General features: G+C 53.0%; 14 non-coding genes across 14 annotated transcripts; all 14 read left to right on the forward strand.

The window, feature by feature from the left end:
- Nucleotides 1–42: 42 nt before the first annotated feature.
- trnat-ugu (transfer RNA threonine (anticodon UGU)) lies at nt 43–115 on the forward strand. The gene has a single exon. It is a non-coding gene; the product is annotated as a tRNA-Thr (tRNA).
- A 1151-nt stretch (nt 116–1266) lies between these two features.
- trnat-ugu (transfer RNA threonine (anticodon UGU)) lies at nt 1267–1339 on the forward strand. Its single transcript has one exon. It is a non-coding gene; the product is annotated as a tRNA-Thr (tRNA).
- A 1152-nt stretch (nt 1340–2491) lies between these two features.
- On the forward strand, nt 2492–2564 carry trnat-ugu (transfer RNA threonine (anticodon UGU)). Its single transcript has one exon. It is a non-coding gene; the product is annotated as a tRNA-Thr (tRNA).
- A 1151-nt stretch (nt 2565–3715) lies between these two features.
- On the forward strand, nt 3716–3788 carry trnat-ugu (transfer RNA threonine (anticodon UGU)). The gene has a single exon. It is a non-coding gene; the product is annotated as a tRNA-Thr (tRNA).
- A 1151-nt stretch (nt 3789–4939) lies between these two features.
- On the forward strand, nt 4940–5012 carry trnat-ugu (transfer RNA threonine (anticodon UGU)). Its single transcript has one exon. It is a non-coding gene; the product is annotated as a tRNA-Thr (tRNA).
- Nucleotides 5013–6163: 1151 nt separating this feature from the next.
- Nucleotides 6164–6236, forward strand: trnat-ugu (transfer RNA threonine (anticodon UGU)). The gene has a single exon. It is a non-coding gene; the product is annotated as a tRNA-Thr (tRNA).
- Nucleotides 6237–7387: 1151 nt separating this feature from the next.
- trnat-ugu (transfer RNA threonine (anticodon UGU)) lies at nt 7388–7460 on the forward strand. Its single transcript has one exon. It is a non-coding gene; the product is annotated as a tRNA-Thr (tRNA).
- A 1151-nt stretch (nt 7461–8611) lies between these two features.
- Nucleotides 8612–8684, forward strand: trnat-ugu (transfer RNA threonine (anticodon UGU)). Its single transcript has one exon. It is a non-coding gene; the product is annotated as a tRNA-Thr (tRNA).
- Nucleotides 8685–9836: 1152 nt separating this feature from the next.
- On the forward strand, nt 9837–9909 carry trnat-ugu (transfer RNA threonine (anticodon UGU)). Its single transcript has one exon. It is a non-coding gene; the product is annotated as a tRNA-Thr (tRNA).
- Nucleotides 9910–11060: 1151 nt separating this feature from the next.
- On the forward strand, nt 11061–11133 carry trnat-ugu (transfer RNA threonine (anticodon UGU)). Its single transcript has one exon. It is a non-coding gene; the product is annotated as a tRNA-Thr (tRNA).
- A 1151-nt stretch (nt 11134–12284) lies between these two features.
- Nucleotides 12285–12357, forward strand: trnat-ugu (transfer RNA threonine (anticodon UGU)). Its single transcript has one exon. It is a non-coding gene; the product is annotated as a tRNA-Thr (tRNA).
- Nucleotides 12358–13483: 1126 nt separating this feature from the next.
- On the forward strand, nt 13484–13556 carry trnat-ugu (transfer RNA threonine (anticodon UGU)). The gene has a single exon. It is a non-coding gene; the product is annotated as a tRNA-Thr (tRNA).
- Nucleotides 13557–14707: 1151 nt separating this feature from the next.
- On the forward strand, nt 14708–14780 carry trnat-ugu (transfer RNA threonine (anticodon UGU)). The gene has a single exon. It is a non-coding gene; the product is annotated as a tRNA-Thr (tRNA).
- Nucleotides 14781–15931: 1151 nt separating this feature from the next.
- trnat-ugu (transfer RNA threonine (anticodon UGU)) lies at nt 15932–16004 on the forward strand. Its single transcript has one exon. It is a non-coding gene; the product is annotated as a tRNA-Thr (tRNA).
- The last annotated feature ends 409 nt before the right edge of the window (nt 16005–16413 follow it).

Here is a 16413-nt window from a genome sequence, read left to right on the forward strand (position 1 = left end):
GTGTGAACCAATCAGCCGCGAGCGCTGAACGCAGCGCCACCCGGCTCCATAGCTCAGCGGTTAGAGCACTGGTCTTGTAAACCAGGGGTCGTGAGTTCAAATCTCACTGGGGCCTCGTCATCCGTGCTGCCCGGCCCGGCCAGAGCCGACTCTGTTTCAACGCTCGGGATGAGACTGAGGAGCACTTTGTTGGAATCGCTCCACGCCAGTTTGTGGTCCAAGCGGCTCCTTTGGCAGCACGAGCGTTCACCCTCCAACCACCGGATGAACGAGTCGAGCTCAGAAAAAACCCTGTTGGTCTGACCGCTTGCTGCTGTTTTTGTCAATCAAGAGCTTGGGAATTGATGTCTGAAACACCAAGGTCATTGCCCTGAAGTGACAGACACCTGTCTCCTCTCAAACCTGTTGAGCTTTTCCTGCAACTTCTGTTTTTGTCACTTACAGCGTTGAGTTGAAATCCACAAACTTCTTTTTTCTGCAGGCAAAGAACGGGGCTGTGTGTGTTGACGGATTTAACTTTGAGATCGCTGACCCCAGTCACTCCAAGCGAGCGAATGACAATTCCCAATTATGTCTGGACAGAAATCACAGAAGCATAGGATCTCTCCAGTTTGGAAACAGGCCATTCCGCCCGACGAGTCGCTCAGTGGTTCTCACTGCTGCCTGACAGCGCTACTAGGGACCCAGGCTCGATTCCAACTGTCGGGAGTCGATTCCGTGTCGAGTTTGCACATTCTCCCAGAGTCTGCGTGGGTTTGCTCGGGTTTCCTCCCACAGTCCAAAGACGGGCAGGTCGAGTGAATTGGCCATTCTAAATTGTCATCGATGCATTATTCAGTGAGAAACGGGTCTGGGCGGGTTACTCTTCAGAGGATCGATGTGGACTTGTTGGGCTGAAGGGCCTGTTTCCACACTGTAGCCAATCTAATTTATTCTAATCTCGTCAACACCGACCCTGCAGAGAGCAATCGACCCAGATCCATTGCGCACACTGCATCATTCTCCATTGAATGCTGACTAATCCACCCTTCCGGGCCCGCACAATCACCGGACACAATGGGACAATGAAGCATGGCCAATCCCGCAAACGCTACACATCTTTGTACTGAGAGCGGTAACCGGAGCAGCCGGAGCAAACCCACGCGCGGGCAGAATGTTCAAACTGCACAGACGGTGACGCGAGGGTCGATTGGAACCTGTGTCCCAAGCGCTTTGAGTCAGCCAGTGTGAACCAATCAGCCGCGAGCGCTAATCGCGGCGCCACCCGGCTCCATAGCTCAGCGGTTAGAGCACTGGTCTTGTAAACCAGGGGTCGTGAGTTCAAATCTCACTGGGGCCTCGTCAACCGTGCTGCCCGACCCGACCAAAGCCGACTCTGTTTCAACACTCGGGATGAGACTGAGGAGCACTTTGTTGGAATCGCTCCACGCCAGTTTGTGGTCCAAGCGGCTCCTTTGGCAGCACGAGCGTTCACCCTCCAACCACCGGATGAACGAGTCGAGCTCAGAAAAAACCCTGTTGGTCTGACCGCTTGCTGCTGTTTTTGTCAATCAAGAGCTTGGGAATTGATGTCTGAAACACCAAGGTCATTGCCCTGAAGTGACAGACACCTGTCTCCTCTCAAACCTGTTGAGCTTTTCCTGCAACTTCTGTTTTTGTCACTTACAGCGTTGAGTTGAAATCCACAAACTTCTTTTTTCTGCAGGCAAAGAACGGGGCTGTGTGTGTTGACGGATTTAACTTTGAGATCGCTGACCCCAGTCACTCCAAGCGAGCGAATGACAATTCCCAATTATGTCTGGACAGAAATCACAGAAGCATAGGATCTCTCCAGTTTGGAAACAGGCCATTCCGCCCGACGAGTCGCTCAGTGGTTCTCACTGCTGCCTGACAGCGCTACTAGGGACCCAGGCTCGATTCCAACTGTCGGGAGTCGATTCCGTGTCGAGTTTGCACATTCTCCCAGAGTCTGCGTGGGTTTGCTCGGGTTTCCTCCCACAGTCCAAAGACGGGCAGGTCGAGTGAATTGGCCATTCTAAATTGTCATCGATGCATTATTCAGTGAGAAACGGGTCTGGGCGGGTTACTCTTCAGAGGATCGATGTGGACTTGTTGGGCTGAAGGGCCTGTTTCCACACTGTAGCCAATCTAATTTATTCTAATCTCGTCAACACCGACCCTGCAGAGAGCAATCGACCCAGATCCATTGCGCACACTGCATCATTCTCCATTGAATGCTGACTAATCCACCCTTCCGGGCCCGCACAATCACCGGACACAATGGGACAATGAAGCATGGCCAATCCCGCAAACGCTACACATCTTTGTACTGAGAGCGGTAACCGGAGCAGCCGGAGCAAACCCACGCGCGGGCAGAATGTTCAAACTGCACAGACGGTGACGCGAGGGTCGATTGGAACCTGTGTCCCAAGCGCTTTGAGTCAGCCAGTGTGAACCAATCAGCCGCGAGCTGCTGAGCGCAGCGGCACCCGGCTCCATAGCTCAGCGGTTAGAGCACTGGTCTTGTAAACCAGGGGTCGTGAGTTCAAATCTCACTGGGGCCTCGTCATCCGTGCTGCCCGCCCCGGCCAGAGCCGACTCTGTTTCAACGCTCGGGATGAGACTGAGGAGCACTTTGTTGAAATCGCTCCACGCCAGTTTGTGGTCCAAGCGGCTCCTTTGGCAGCACGAGCATTCACCCTCCAACCACCGGATGAACGAGTCGAGCTCAGAAAAAACCCTGTTGGTCTGACCGCTTGCTGCTGTTTTTGTCAATCAAGAGCTTGGGAATTGATGTCTGAAACACCAAGGTCATTACCCTGAAGTGACAGACACCTGTCTCCTCTCAAACCTGTTGAGCTTTTCCTGCAACTTCTGTTTTTGTCACTTACAGCGTTGAGTTGAAATCCACAAACTTCTTTTTTCTGCAGGCAAAGAACGGGGCTGTGTGTGTTGACGGATTTAACTTTGAGATCGCTGACCCCAGTCACTCCAAGCGAGCGAATGACAATTCCCAATTATGTCTGGACAGAAATCACAGAAGCATAGGATCTCTCCAGTTTGGAAACAGGCCATTCCGCCCGACGAGTCGCTCAGTGGTTCTCACTGCTGCCTAACAGCGCTACTAGGGACCCAGGCTCGATTCCAACTGTCGGGAGTCGATTCCGTGTCGAGTTTGCACATTCTCCCAGAGTCTGCGTGGGTTTGCTCCGGTTTCCTCCCACAGTCCAAAGACGGGCAGGTCGAGTGAATTGGCCATTCTAAATTGTCATCGATGCATTATTCAGTGAGAAACGGGTCTGGGCGGGTTACTCTTCAGAGGATCGATGTGGACTTGTTGGGCTGAAGGGCCTGTTTCCACACTGTAGCCAATCTAATTTATTCTAATCTCGTCAACACCGACCCTGCAGAGAGCAATCGACCCAGATCCATTGCGCACACTGCATCATTCTCCATTGAATGCTGACTAATCCACCCTTCCGGGCCCGCACAATCACCGGACACAATGGGACAATGAAGCATGGCCAATCCCGCAAACGCTACACATCTTTGTACTGAGAGCGGTAACCGGAGCAGCCGGAGCAAACCCACGCGCGGGCAGAATGTTCAAACTGCACAGACGGTGACGCGAGGGTCGATTGGAACCTGTGTCCCAAGCGCTTTGAGTCAGCCAGTGTGAACCAATCAGCCGCGAGCGCTGAGCGCGGCGCCACCCGGCTCCATAGCTCAGCGGTTAGAGCACTGGTCTTGTAAACCAGGGGTCGTGAGTTCAAATCTCACTGGGGCCTCGTCATCCGTGCTGCCCGGCCCGGCCAGAGCCGACTCTGTTTCAACGCTCGGGATGAGACTGAGGAGCACTTTGTTGGAATCGCTCCACGCCAGTTTGTGGTCCAAGCGGCTCCTTTGGCAGCACGAGCGTTCACCCTCCAACCACCGGATGAACGAGTCGAGCTCAGAAAAAACCCTGTTGGTCTGACCGCTTGCTGCTGTTTTTGTCAATCAAGAGCTTGGGAATTGATGTCTGAAACACCAAGGTCATTGCCCTGAAGTGACAGACACCTGTCTCCTCTCAAACCTGTTGAGCTTTTCCTGCAACTTCTGTTTTTGTCACTTACAGCGTTGAGTTGAAATCCACAAACTTCTTTTTTCTGCAGGCAAAGAACGGGGCTGTGTGTGTTGACGGATTTAACTTTGAGATCGCTGACCCCAGTCACTCCAAGCGAGCGAATGACAATTCCCAATTATGTCTGGACAGAAATCACAGAAGCATAGGATCTCTCCAGTTTGGAAACAGGCCATTCCGCCCGACGAGTCGCTCAGTGGTTCTCACTGCTGCCTGACAGCGCTACTAGGGACCCAGGCTCGATTCCAACTGTCGGGAGTCGATTCCGTGTCGAGTTTGCACATTCTCCCAGAGTCTGCGTGGGTTTGCTCCGGTTTCCTCCCACAGTCCAAAGACGGGCAGGTCGAGTGAATTGGCCATTCTAAATTGTCATCGATGCATTATTCAGTGAGAAACGGGTCTGGGCGGGTTACTCTTCAGAGGATCGATGTGGACTTGTTGGGCTGAAGGGCCTGTTTCCACACTGTAGCCAATCTAATTTATTCTAATCTCGTCAACACCGACCCTGCAGAGAGCAATCGACCCAGATCCATTGCGCACACTGCATCATTCTCCATTGAATGCTGACTAATCCACCCTTCCGGGCCCGCACAATCACCGGACACAATGGGACAATGAAGCATGGCCAATCCCGCAAACGCTACACATCTTTGTACTGAGAGCGGTAACCGGAGCAGCCGGAGCAAACCCACGCGCGGGCAGAATGTTCAAACTGCACAGACGGTGACGCGAGGGTCGATTGGAACCTGTGTCCCAAGCGCTTTGAGTCAGCCAGTGTGAACCAATCAGCCGCGAGCGCTAGGCGCGGCGCCACCCGGCTCCATAGCTCAGCGGTTAGAGCACTGGTCTTGTAAACCAGGGGTCGTGAGTTCAAATCTCACGGGGGCCTCGTCAACCGTGCTGCCCGACCCGACCAAAGCCGACTCTGTTTCAACGCTCGGGATGAGACTGAGGAGCACTTTGTTGGAATCGCTCCACGCCAGTTTGTGGTCCAAGCGGCTCCTTTGGCAGCACGAGCGTTCACCCTCCAACCACCGGATGAACGAGTCGAGCTCAGAAAAAACCCTGTTGGTCTGACAGCTTGCTGCTGTTTTTGTCAATCAAGAGCTTGGGAATTGATGTCTGAAACACCAAGGTCATTGCCCTGAAGTGACAGACACCTGTCTCCTCTCAAACCTGTTGAGCTTTTCCTGCAACTTCTGTTTTTGTCACTTACAGCGTTGAGTTGAAATCCACAAACTTCTTTTTTCTGCAGGCAAAGAACGGGGCTGTGTGTGTTGACGGATTTAACTTTGAGATCGCTGACCCCAGTCACTCCAAGCGAGCGAATGACAATTCCCAATTATGTCTGGACAGAAATCACAGAAGCATAGGATCTCTCCAGTTTGGAAACAGGCCATTCCGCCCGACGAGTCGCTCAGTGGTTCTCACTGCTGCCTGACAGCGCTACTAGGGACCCAGGCTCGATTCCAACTGTCGGGAGTCGATTCCGTGTCGAGTTTGCACATTCTCCCAGAGTCTGCGTGGGTTTGCTCGGGTTTCCTCCCACAGTCCAAAGACGGGCAGGTCGAGTGAATTGGCCATTCTAAATTGTCATCGATGCATTATTCAGTGAGAAACGGGTCTGGGCGGGTTACTCTTCAGAGGATCGATGTGGACTTGTTGGGCTGAAGGGCCTGTTTCCACACTGTAGCCAATCTAATTTATTCTAATCTCGTCAACACCGACCCTGCAGAGAGCAATCGACCCAGATCCATTGCGCACACTGCATCATTCTCCATTGAATGCTGACTAATCCACCCTTCCGGGCCCGCACAATCACCGGACACAATGGGACAATGAAGCATGGCCAATCCCGCAAACGCTACACATCTTTGTACTGAGAGCGGTAACCGGAGCAGCCGGAGCAAACCCACGCGCGGGCAGAATGTTCAAACTGCACAGACGGTGACGCGAGGGTCGATTGGAACCTGTGTCCCAAGCGCTTTGAGTCAGCCAGTGTGAACCAATCAGCCGCGAGCGCTGAACGCAGCGCCACCCGGCTCCATAGCTCAGCGGTTAGAGCACTGGTCTTGTAAACCAGGGGTCGTGAGTTCAAATCTCACTGGGGCCTCGTCATCCGTGCTGCCCGGCCCGGCCAGAGCCGACTCTGTTTCAACGCTCGGGATGAGACTGAGGAGCACTTTGTTGGAATCGCTCCACGCCAGTTTGTGGTCCAAGCGGCTCCTTTGGCAGCACGAGCGTTCACCCTCCAACCACCGGATGAACGAGTCGAGCTCAGAAAAAACCCTGTTGGTCTGACCGCTTGCTGCTGTTTTTGTCAATCAAGAGCTTGGGAATTGATGTCTGAAACACCAAGGTCATTGCTCTGAAGTGACAGACACCTGTCTCCTCTCAAACCTGTTGAGCTTTTCCTGCAACTTCTGTTTTTGTCACTTACAGCGTTGAGTTGAAATCCACAAACTTCTTTTTTCTGCAGGCAAAGAACGGGGCTGTGTGTGTTGACGGATTTAACTTTGAGATCGCTGACCCCAGTCACTCCAAGCGAGCGAATGACAATTCCCAATTATGTCTGGACAGAAATCACAGAAGCATAGGATCTCTCCAGTTTGGAAACAGGCCATTCCGCCCGACGAGTCGCTCAGTGGTTCTCATTGCTGCCTGACAGCGCTACTAGGGACCCAGGCTCGATTCCAACTGTCGGGAGTCGATTCCGTGTCGAGTTTGCACATTCTCCCAGAGTCTGCGTGGGTTTGCTCCGGTTTCCTCCCACAGTCCAAAGACGGGCAGGTCGAGTGAATTGGCCATTCTAAATTGTCATCGATGCATTATTCAGTGAGAAACGGGTCTGGGCGGGTTACTCTTCAGAGGATCGATGTGGACTTGTTGGGCTGAAGGGCCTGTTTCCACACTGTAGCCAATCTAATTTATTCTAATCTCGTCAACACCGACCCTGCAGAGAGCAATCGACCCAGATCCATTGCGCACACTGCATCATTCTCCATTGAATGCTGACTAATCCACCCTTCCGGGCCCGCACAATCACCGGACACAATGGGACAATGAAGCATGGCCAATCCCGCAAACGCTACACATCTTTGTACTGAGAGCGGTAACCGGAGCAGCCGGAGCAAACCCACGCGCGGGCAGAATGTTCAAACTGCACAGACGGTGACGCGAGGGTCGATTGGAACCTGTGTCCCAAGCGCTTTGAGTCAGCCAGTGTGAACCAATCAGCCGCGAGCGCTAAGCGCGGCGCCACCCGGCTCCATAGCTCAGCGGTTAGAGCACTGGTCTTGTAAACCAGGGGTCGTGAGTTCAAATCTCACGGGGGCCTCGTCAACCGTGCTGCCCGACCCGACCAAAGCCGACTCTGTTTCAACGCTCGGGATGAGACTGAGGAGCACTTTGTTGGAATCGCTCCACGCCAGTTTGTGGTCCAAGCGGCTCCTTTGGCAGCACGAGCGTTCACCCTCCAACCACCGGATGAACGAGTCGAGCTCAGAAAAAACCCTGTTGGTCTGACAGCTTGCTGCTGTTTTTGTCAATCAAGAGCTTGGGAATTGATGTCTGAAACACCAAGGTCATTGCCCTGAAGTGACAGACACCTGTCTCCTCTCAAACCTGTTGAGCTTTTCCTGCAACTTCTGTTTTTGTCACTTACAGCGTTGAGTTGAAATCCACAAACTTCTTTTTTCTGCAGGCAAAGAACGGGGCTGTGTGTGTTGACGGATTTAACTTTGAGATCGCTGACCCCAGTCACTCCAAGCGAGCGAATGACAATTCCCAATTATGTCTGGACAGAAATCACAGAAGCATAGGATCTCTCCAGTTTGGAAACAGGCCATTCCGCCCGACGAGTCGCTCAGTGGTTCTCACTGCTGCCTGACAGCGCTACTAGGGACCCAGGCTCGATTCCAACTGTCGGGAGTCGATTCCGTGTCGAGTTTGCACATTCTCCCAGAGTCTGCGTGGGTTTGCTCGGGTTTCCTCCCACAGTCCAAAGACGGGCAGGTCGAGTGAATTGGCCATTCTAAATTGTCATCGATGCATTATTCAGTGAGAAACGGGTCTGGGCGGGTTACTCTTCAGAGGATCGATGTGGACTTGTTGGGCTGAAGGGCCTGTTTCCACACTGTAGCCAATCTAATTTATTCTAATCTCGTCAACACCGACCCTGCAGAGAGCAATCGACCCAGATCCATTGCGCACACTGCATCATTCTCCATTGAATGCTGACTAATCCACCCTTCCGGGCCCGCACAATCACCGGACACAATGGGACAATGAAGCATGGCCAATCCCGCAAACGCTACACATCTTTGTACTGAGAGCGGTAACCGGAGCAGCCGGAGCAAACCCACGCGCGGGCAGAATGTTCAAACTGCACAGACGGTGACGCGAGGGTCGATTGGAACCTGTGTCCCAAGCGCTTTGAGTCAGCCAGTGTGAACCAATCAGCCGCGAGCGCTGAGCGCGGCGCCACCCGGCTCCATAGCTCAGCGGTTAGAGCACTGGTCTTGTAAACCAGGGGTCGTGAGTTCAAATCTCACTGGGGCCTCGTCAACCGTGCTGCCCGACCCGACCAAAGCCGACTCTGTTTCAACGCTCGGGATGAGACTGAGGAGCACTTTGTTGGAATCGCTCCACGCCAGTTTGTGGTCCAAGCGGCTCCTTTGGCAGCACGAGCGTTCACCCTCCAACCACCGGATGAACGAGTCGAGCTCAGAAAAAACCCTGTTGGTCTGACAGCTTGCTGCTGTTTTTGTCAATCAAGAGCTTGGGAATTGATGTCTGAAACACCAAGGTCATTGCCCTGAAGTGACAGACACCTGTCTCCTCTCAAACCTGTTGAGCTTTTCCTGCAACTTCTGTTTTTGTCACTTACAGCGTTGAGTTGAAATCCACAAACTTCTTTTTTCTGCAGGCAAAGAACGGGGCTGTGTGTGTTGACGGATTTAACTTTGAGATCGCTGACCCCAGTCACTCCAAGCGAGCGAATGACAATTCCCAATTATGTCTGGACAGAAATCACAGAAGCATAGGATCTCTCCAGTTTGGAAACAGGCCATTCCGCCCGACGAGTCGCTCAGTGGTTCTCACTGCTGCCTGACAGCGCTACTAGGGACCCAGGCTCGATTCCAACTGTCGGGAGTCGATTCCGTGTCGAGTTTGCACATTCTCCCAGAGTCTGCGTGGGTTTGCTCGGGTTTCCTCCCACAGTCCAAAGACGGGCAGGTCGAGTGAATTGGCCATTCTAAATTGTCATCGATGCATTATTCAGTGAGAAACGGGTCTGGGCGGGTTACTCTTCAGAGGATCGATGTGGACTTGTTGGGCTGAAGGGCCTGTTTCCACACTGTAGCCAATCTAATTTATTCTAATCTCGTCAACACCGACCCTGCAGAGAGCAATCGACCCAGATCCATTGCGCACACTGCATCATTCTCCATTGAATGCTGACTAATCCACCCTTCCGGGCCCGCACAATCACCGGACACAATGGGACAATGAAGCATGGCCAATCCCGCAAACGCTACACATCTTTGTACTGAGAGCGGTAACCGGAGCAGCCGGAGCAAACCCACGCGCGGGCAGAATGTTCAAACTGCACAGACGGTGACGCGAGGGTCGATTGGAACCTGTGTCCCAAGCGCTTTGAGTCAGCCAGTGTGAACCAATCAGCCGCGAGCTGCTGAGCGCAGCGGCACCCGGCTCCATAGCTCAGCGGTTAGAGCACTGGTCTTGTAAACCAGGGGTCGTGAGTTCAAATCTCACTGGGGCCTCGTCATCCGTGCTGCCCGGCCCGGCCAGAGCCGACTCTGTTTCAACGCTCGGGATGAGACTGAGGAGCACTTTGTTGGAATCGCTCCACGCCAGTTTGTGGTCCAAGCGGCTCCTTTGGCAGCACGAGCATTCACCCTCCAACCACCGGATGAACGAGTCGAGCTCAGAAAAAACCCTGTTGGTCTGACCGCTTGCTGCTGTTTTTGTCAATCAAGAGCTTGGGAATTGATTTCTGAAACACCAAGGTCATTACCCTGAAGTGACAGACACCTGTCTCCTCTCAAACCTGTTGAGCTTTTCCTGCAACTTCTGTTTTTGTCACTTACAGCGTTGAGTTGAAATCCACAAACTTCTTTTTTCTGCAGGCAAAGAACGGGGCTGTGTGTGTTGACGGATTTAACTTTGAGATCGCTGACCCCAGTCACTCCAAGCGAGCGAATGACAATTCCCAATTATGTCTGGACAGAAATCACAGAAGCATAGGATCTCTCCAGTTTGGAAACAGGCCATTCCGCCCGACGAGTCGCTCAGTGGTTCTCACTGCTGCCTAACAGCGCTACTAGGGACCCAGGCTCGATTCCAACTGTCGGGAGTCGATTCCGTGTCGAGTTTGCACATTCTCCCAGAGTCTGCGTGGGTTTGCTCCGGTTTCCTCCCACAGTCCAAAGACGGGCAGGTCGAGTGAATTGGCCATTCTAAATTGTCATCGATGCATTATTCAGTGAGAAACGGGTCTGGGCGGGTTACTCTTCAGAGGATCGATGTGGACTTGTTGGGCTGAAGGGCCTGTTTCCACACTGTAGCCAATCTAATTTATTCTAATCTCGTCAACACCGACCCTGCAGAGAGCAATCGACCCAGATCCATTGCGCACACTGCATCATTCTCCATTGAATGCTGACTAATCCACCCTTCCGGGCCCGCACAATCACCGGACACAATGGGACAATGAAGCATGGCCAATCCCGCAAACGCTACACATCTTTGTACTGAGAGCGGTAACCGGAGCAGCCGGAGCAAACCCACGCGCGGGCAGAATGTTCAAACTGCACAGACGGTGACGCGAGGGTCGATTGGAACCTGTGTCCCAAGCGCTTTGAGTCAGCCAGTGTGAACCAATCAGCCGCGAGCGCTGAGCGCGGCGCCACCCGGCTCCATAGCTCAGCGGTTAGAGCACTGGTCTTGTAAACCAGGGGTCGTGAGTTCAAATCTCACTGGGGCCTCGTCAACCGTGCTGCCCGACCCGACCAAAGCCGACTCTGTTTCAACGCTCGGGATGAGACTGAGGAGCACTTTGTTGGAATCGCTCCACGCCAGTTTGTGGTCCAAGCGGCTCCTTTGGCAGCACGAGCGTTCACCCTCCAACCACCGGATGAACGAGTCGAGCTCAGAAAAAACCCTGTTGGTCTGACAGCTTGCTGCTGTTTTTGTCAATCAAGAGCTTGGGAATTGATGTCTGAAACACCAAGGTCATTGCCCTGAAGTGACAGACACCTGTCTCCTCTCAAACCTGTTGAGCTTTTCCTGCAACTTCTGTTTTTGTCACTTACAGCGTTGAGTTGAAATCCACAAACTTCTTTTTTCTGCAGGCAAAGAACGGGGCTGTGTGTGTTGACGGATTTAACTTTGAGATCGCTGACCCCAGTCACTCCAAGCGAGCGAATGACAATTCCCAATTATGTCTGGACAGAAATCACAGAAGCATAGGATCTCTCCAGTTTGGAAACAGGCCATTCCGCCCGACGAGTCGCTCAGTGGTTCTCACTGCTGCCTGACAGCGCTACTAGGGACCCAGGCTCGATTCCAACTGTCGGGAGTCGATTCCGTGTCGAGTTTGCACATTCTCCCAGAGTCTGCGTGGGTTTGCTCGGGTTTCCTCCCACAGTCCAAAGACGGGCAGGTCGAGTGAATTGGCCATTCTAAATTGTCATCGATGCATTATTCAGTGAGAAACGGGTCTGGGCGGGTTACTCTTCAGAGGATCGATGTGGACTTGTTGGGCTGAAGGGCCTGTTTCCACACTGTAGCCAATCTAATTTATTCTAATCTCGTCAACACCGACCCTGCAGAGAGCAATCGACCCAGATCCATTGCGCACACTGCATCATTCTCCATTGAATGCTGACTAATCCACCCTTCCGGGCCCGCACAATCACCGGACACAATGGGACAATGAAGCATGGCCAATCCCGCAAACGCTACACATCTTTGTACTGAGAGCGGTAACCGGAGCAGCCGGAGCAAACCCACGCGCGGGCAGAATGTTCAAACTGCACAGACGGTGACGCGAGGGTCGATTGGAACCTGTGTCCCAAGCGCTTTGAGTCAGCCAGTGTGAACCAATCAGCCGCGAGCGCTGAGCGCGGCGCCACCCGGCTCCATAGCTCAGCGGTTAGAGCACTGGTCTTGTAAACCAGGGGTCGTGAGTTCAAATCTCACTGGGGCCTCGTCAACCGTGCTGCCCGACCCGACCAAAGCCGACTCTGTTTCAACGCTCGGGAATCGCTCCACGCCAGTTTGTGGTCCAAGCGGCTCCTTTGGCAGCACGAGCGTTCACCCTCCAACCACCGGATGAACGAGTCGAGCTCAGAAAAAACCCTGTTGGTCTGACAGCTTGCTGCTGTTTTTGTCAATCAAGAGCTTGGGAATTGATGTCTGAAACACCAAGGTCATTGCCCTGAAGTGACAGACACCTGTCTCCTCTCAAACCTGTTGAGCTTTTCCTGCAACTTCTGTTTTTGTCACTTACAGCGTTGAGTTGAAATCCACAAACTTCTTTTTTCTGCAGGCAAAGAACGGGGCTGTGTGTGTTGACGGATTTAACTTTGAGATCGCTGACCCCAGTCACTCCAAGCGAGCGAATGACAATTCCCAATTATGTCTGGACAGAAATCACAGAAGCATAGGATCTCTCCAGTTTGGAAACAGGCCATTCCGCCCGACGAGTCGCTCAGTGGTTCTCACTGCTGCCTGACATCGCTACTACGGACCCAGGCTCGATTCCAACTGTCGGGAGTCGATTCCGTGTCGAGTTTGCACATTCTCCCAGAGTCTGCGTGGGTTTGCTCGGGTTTCCTCCCACAGTCCAAAGACGGGCAGGTCGAGTGAATTGGCCATTCTAAATTGTCATCGATGCATTATTCAGTGAGAAACGGGTCTGGGCGGGTTACTCTTCAGAGGATCGATGTGGACTTGTTGGGCTGAAGGGCCTGTTTCCACACTGTAGCCAATCTAATTTATTCTAATCTCGTCAACACCGACCCTGCAGAGAGCAATCGACCCAGATCCATTGCGCACACTGCATCATTCTCCATTGAATGCTGACTAATCCACCCTTCCGGGCCCGCACAATCACCGGACACAATGGGACAATGAAGCATGGCCAATCCCGCAAACGCTACACATCTTTGTACTGAGAGCGGTAACCGGAGCAGCCGGAGCAAACCCACGCGCGGGCAGAATGTTCAAACTGCACAGACGGTGACGCGAGGGTCGATTGGAACCTGTGTCCCAAGCGCTTTGAGTCAGCCAGTGTGAACCAATCAGCCGCGAGCGCTGAGCGCGGCGCCACCCGGCTCCATAGCTCAGCGGTTAGAGCACTGGTCTTGTAAACCAGGGGTCGTGAGTTCAAATCTCACTGGGGCCTCGTCAACCGTGCTGCCCGACCCGACCAAAGCCGACTCTGTTTCAACGCTCGGGATGAGACTGAGGAGCACTTTGTTGGAATCGCTCCACGCCAGTTTGTGGTCCAAGCGGCTCCTTTGGCAGCACGAGCGTTCACCCTCCAACCACCGGATGAACGAGTCGAGCTCAGAAAAAACCCTGTTGGTCTGACAGCTTGCTGCTGTTTTTGTCAATCAAGAGCTTGGGAATTGATGTCTGAAACACCAAGGTCATTGCCCTGAAGTGACAGACACCTGTCTCCTCTCAAACCTGTTGAGCTTTTCCTGCAACTTCTGTTTTTGTCACTTACAGCGTTGAGTTGAAATCCACAAACTTCTTTTTTCTGCAGGCAAAGAACGGGGCTGTGTGTGTTGACGGATTTAACTTTGAGATCGCTGACCCCAGTCACTCCAAGCGAGCGAATGACAATTCCCAATTATGTCTGGACAGAAATCACAGAAGCATAGGATCTCTCCAGTTTGGAAACAGGCCATTCCGCCCGACGAGTCGCTCAGTGGTTCTCACTGCTGCCTGACAGCGCTACTAGGGACCCAGGCTCGATTCCAACTGTCGGGAGTCGATTCCGTGTCGAGTTTGCACATTCTCCCAGAGTCTGCGTGGGTTTGCTCGGGTTTCCTCCCACAGTCCAAAGACGGGCAGGTCGAGTGAATTGGCCATTCTAAATTGTCATCGATGCATTATTCAGTGAGAAACGGGTCTGGGCGGGTTACTCTTCAGAGGATCGATGTGGACTTGTTGGGCTGAAGGGCCTGTTTCCACACTGTAGCCAATCTAATTTATTCTAATCTCGTCAACACCGACCCTGCAGAGAGCAATCGACCCAGATCCATTGCGCACACTGCATCATTCTCCATTGAATGCTGACTAATCCACCCTTCCGGGCCCGCACAATCACCGGACACAATGGGACAATGAAGCATGGCCAATCCCGCAAACGCTACACATCTTTGTACTGAGAGCGGTAACCGGAGCAGCCGGAGCAAACCCACGCGCGGGCAGAATGTTCAAACTGCACAGACGGTGACGCGAGGGTCGATTGGAACCTGTGTCCCAAGCGCTTTGAGTCAGCCAGTGTGAACCAATCAGCCGCGAGCGCTGAACGCAGCGCCACCCGGCTCCATAGCTCAGCGGTTAGAGCACTGGTCTTGTAAACCAGGGGTCGTGAGTTCAAATCTCACTGGGGCCTCGTCATCCGTGCTGCCCGGCCCGGCCAGAGCCGACTCTGTTTCAACGCTCGGGATGAGACTGAGGAGCACTTTGTTGGAATCGCTCCACGCCAGTTTGTGGTCCAAGCGGCTCCTTTGGCAGCACGAGCGTTCACCCTCCAACCACCGGATGAACGAGTCGAGCTCAGAAAAAACCCTGTTGGTCTGACCGCTTGCTGCTGTTTTTGTCAATCAAGAGCTTGGGAATTGATGTCTGAAACACCAAGGTCATTGCCCTGAAGTGACAGACACCTGTCTCCTCTCAAACCTGTTGAGCTTTTCCTGCAACTTCTGTTTTTGTCACTTACAGCGTTGAGTTGAAATCCACAAACTTCTTTTTTCTGCAGGCAAAGAACGGGGCTGTGTGTGTTGACGGATTTAACTTTGAGATCGCTGACCCCAGTCACTCCAAGCGAGCGAATGACAATTCCCAATTATGTCTGGACAGAAATCACAGAAGCATAGGATCTCTCCAGTTTGGAAACAGGCCATTCCGCCCGACGAGTCGCTCAGTGGTTCTCACTGCTGCCTGACAGCGCTACTAGGGACCCAGGCTCGATTCCAACTGTCGGGAGTCGATTCCGTGTCGAGTTTGCACATTCTCCCAGAGTCTGCGTGGGTTTGCTCCGGTTTCCTCCCACAGTCCAAAGACGGGCAGGTCGAGTGAATTGGCCATTCTAAATTGTCATCGATGCATTATTCAGTGAGAAACGGGTCTGGGCGGGTTACTCTTCAGAGGATCGATGTGGACTTGTTGGGCTGAAGGGCCTGTTTCCACACTGTAGCCAATCTAATTTATTCTAATCTCGTCAACACCGACCCTGCAGAGAGCAATCGACCCAGATCCATTGCGCACACTGCATCATTCTCCATTGAATGCTGACTAATCCACCCTTCCGGGCCCGCACAATCACCGGACACAATGGGACAATGAAGCATGGCCAATCCCGCAAACGCTACACATCTTTGTACTGAGAGCGGTAACCGGAGCAGCCGGAGCAAACCCACGCGCGGGCAGAATGTTCAAACTGCACAGACGGTGACGCGAGGGTCGATTGGAACCTGTGTCCCAAGCGCTTTGAGTCAGCCAGTGTGAACCAATCAGCCGCGAGCGCTGAACGCAGCGCCACCCGGCTCCATAGCTCAGCGGTTAGAGCACTGGTCTTGTAAACCAGGGGTCGTGAGTTCAAATCTCACTGGGGCCTCGTCATCCGTGCTGCCCGGCCCGGCCAGAGCCGACTCTGTTTCAACGCTCGGGATGAGACTGAGGAGCACTTTGTTGGAATCGCTCCACGCCAGTTTGTGGTCCAAGCGGCTCCTTTGGCAGCACGAGCGTTCACCCTCCAACCACCGGATGAACGAGTCGAGCTCAGAAAAAACCCTGTTGGTCTGACCGCTTGCTGCTGTTTTTGTCAATCAAGAGCTTGGGAATTGATGTCTGAAACACCAAGGTCATTGCCCTGAAGTGACAGACACCTGTCTCCTCTCAAACCTGTTGAGCTTTTCCTGCAACTTCTGTTTTTGTCACTTACAGCGTTGAGTTGAAATCCACAAACTTCTTTTTTCTGCAGGCAAAGAACGGGGCTGTGTGTGTTGACGGATTTAACTTTGAGA

The sequence above is a fragment of the Chiloscyllium punctatum genome, chromosome 34 (assembly GCF_047496795.1).
Source record: "Chiloscyllium punctatum isolate Juve2018m chromosome 34, sChiPun1.3, whole genome shotgun sequence".
NCBI classification, from domain to species: Eukaryota; Metazoa; Chordata; class Chondrichthyes; order Orectolobiformes; family Hemiscylliidae; genus Chiloscyllium; species Chiloscyllium punctatum.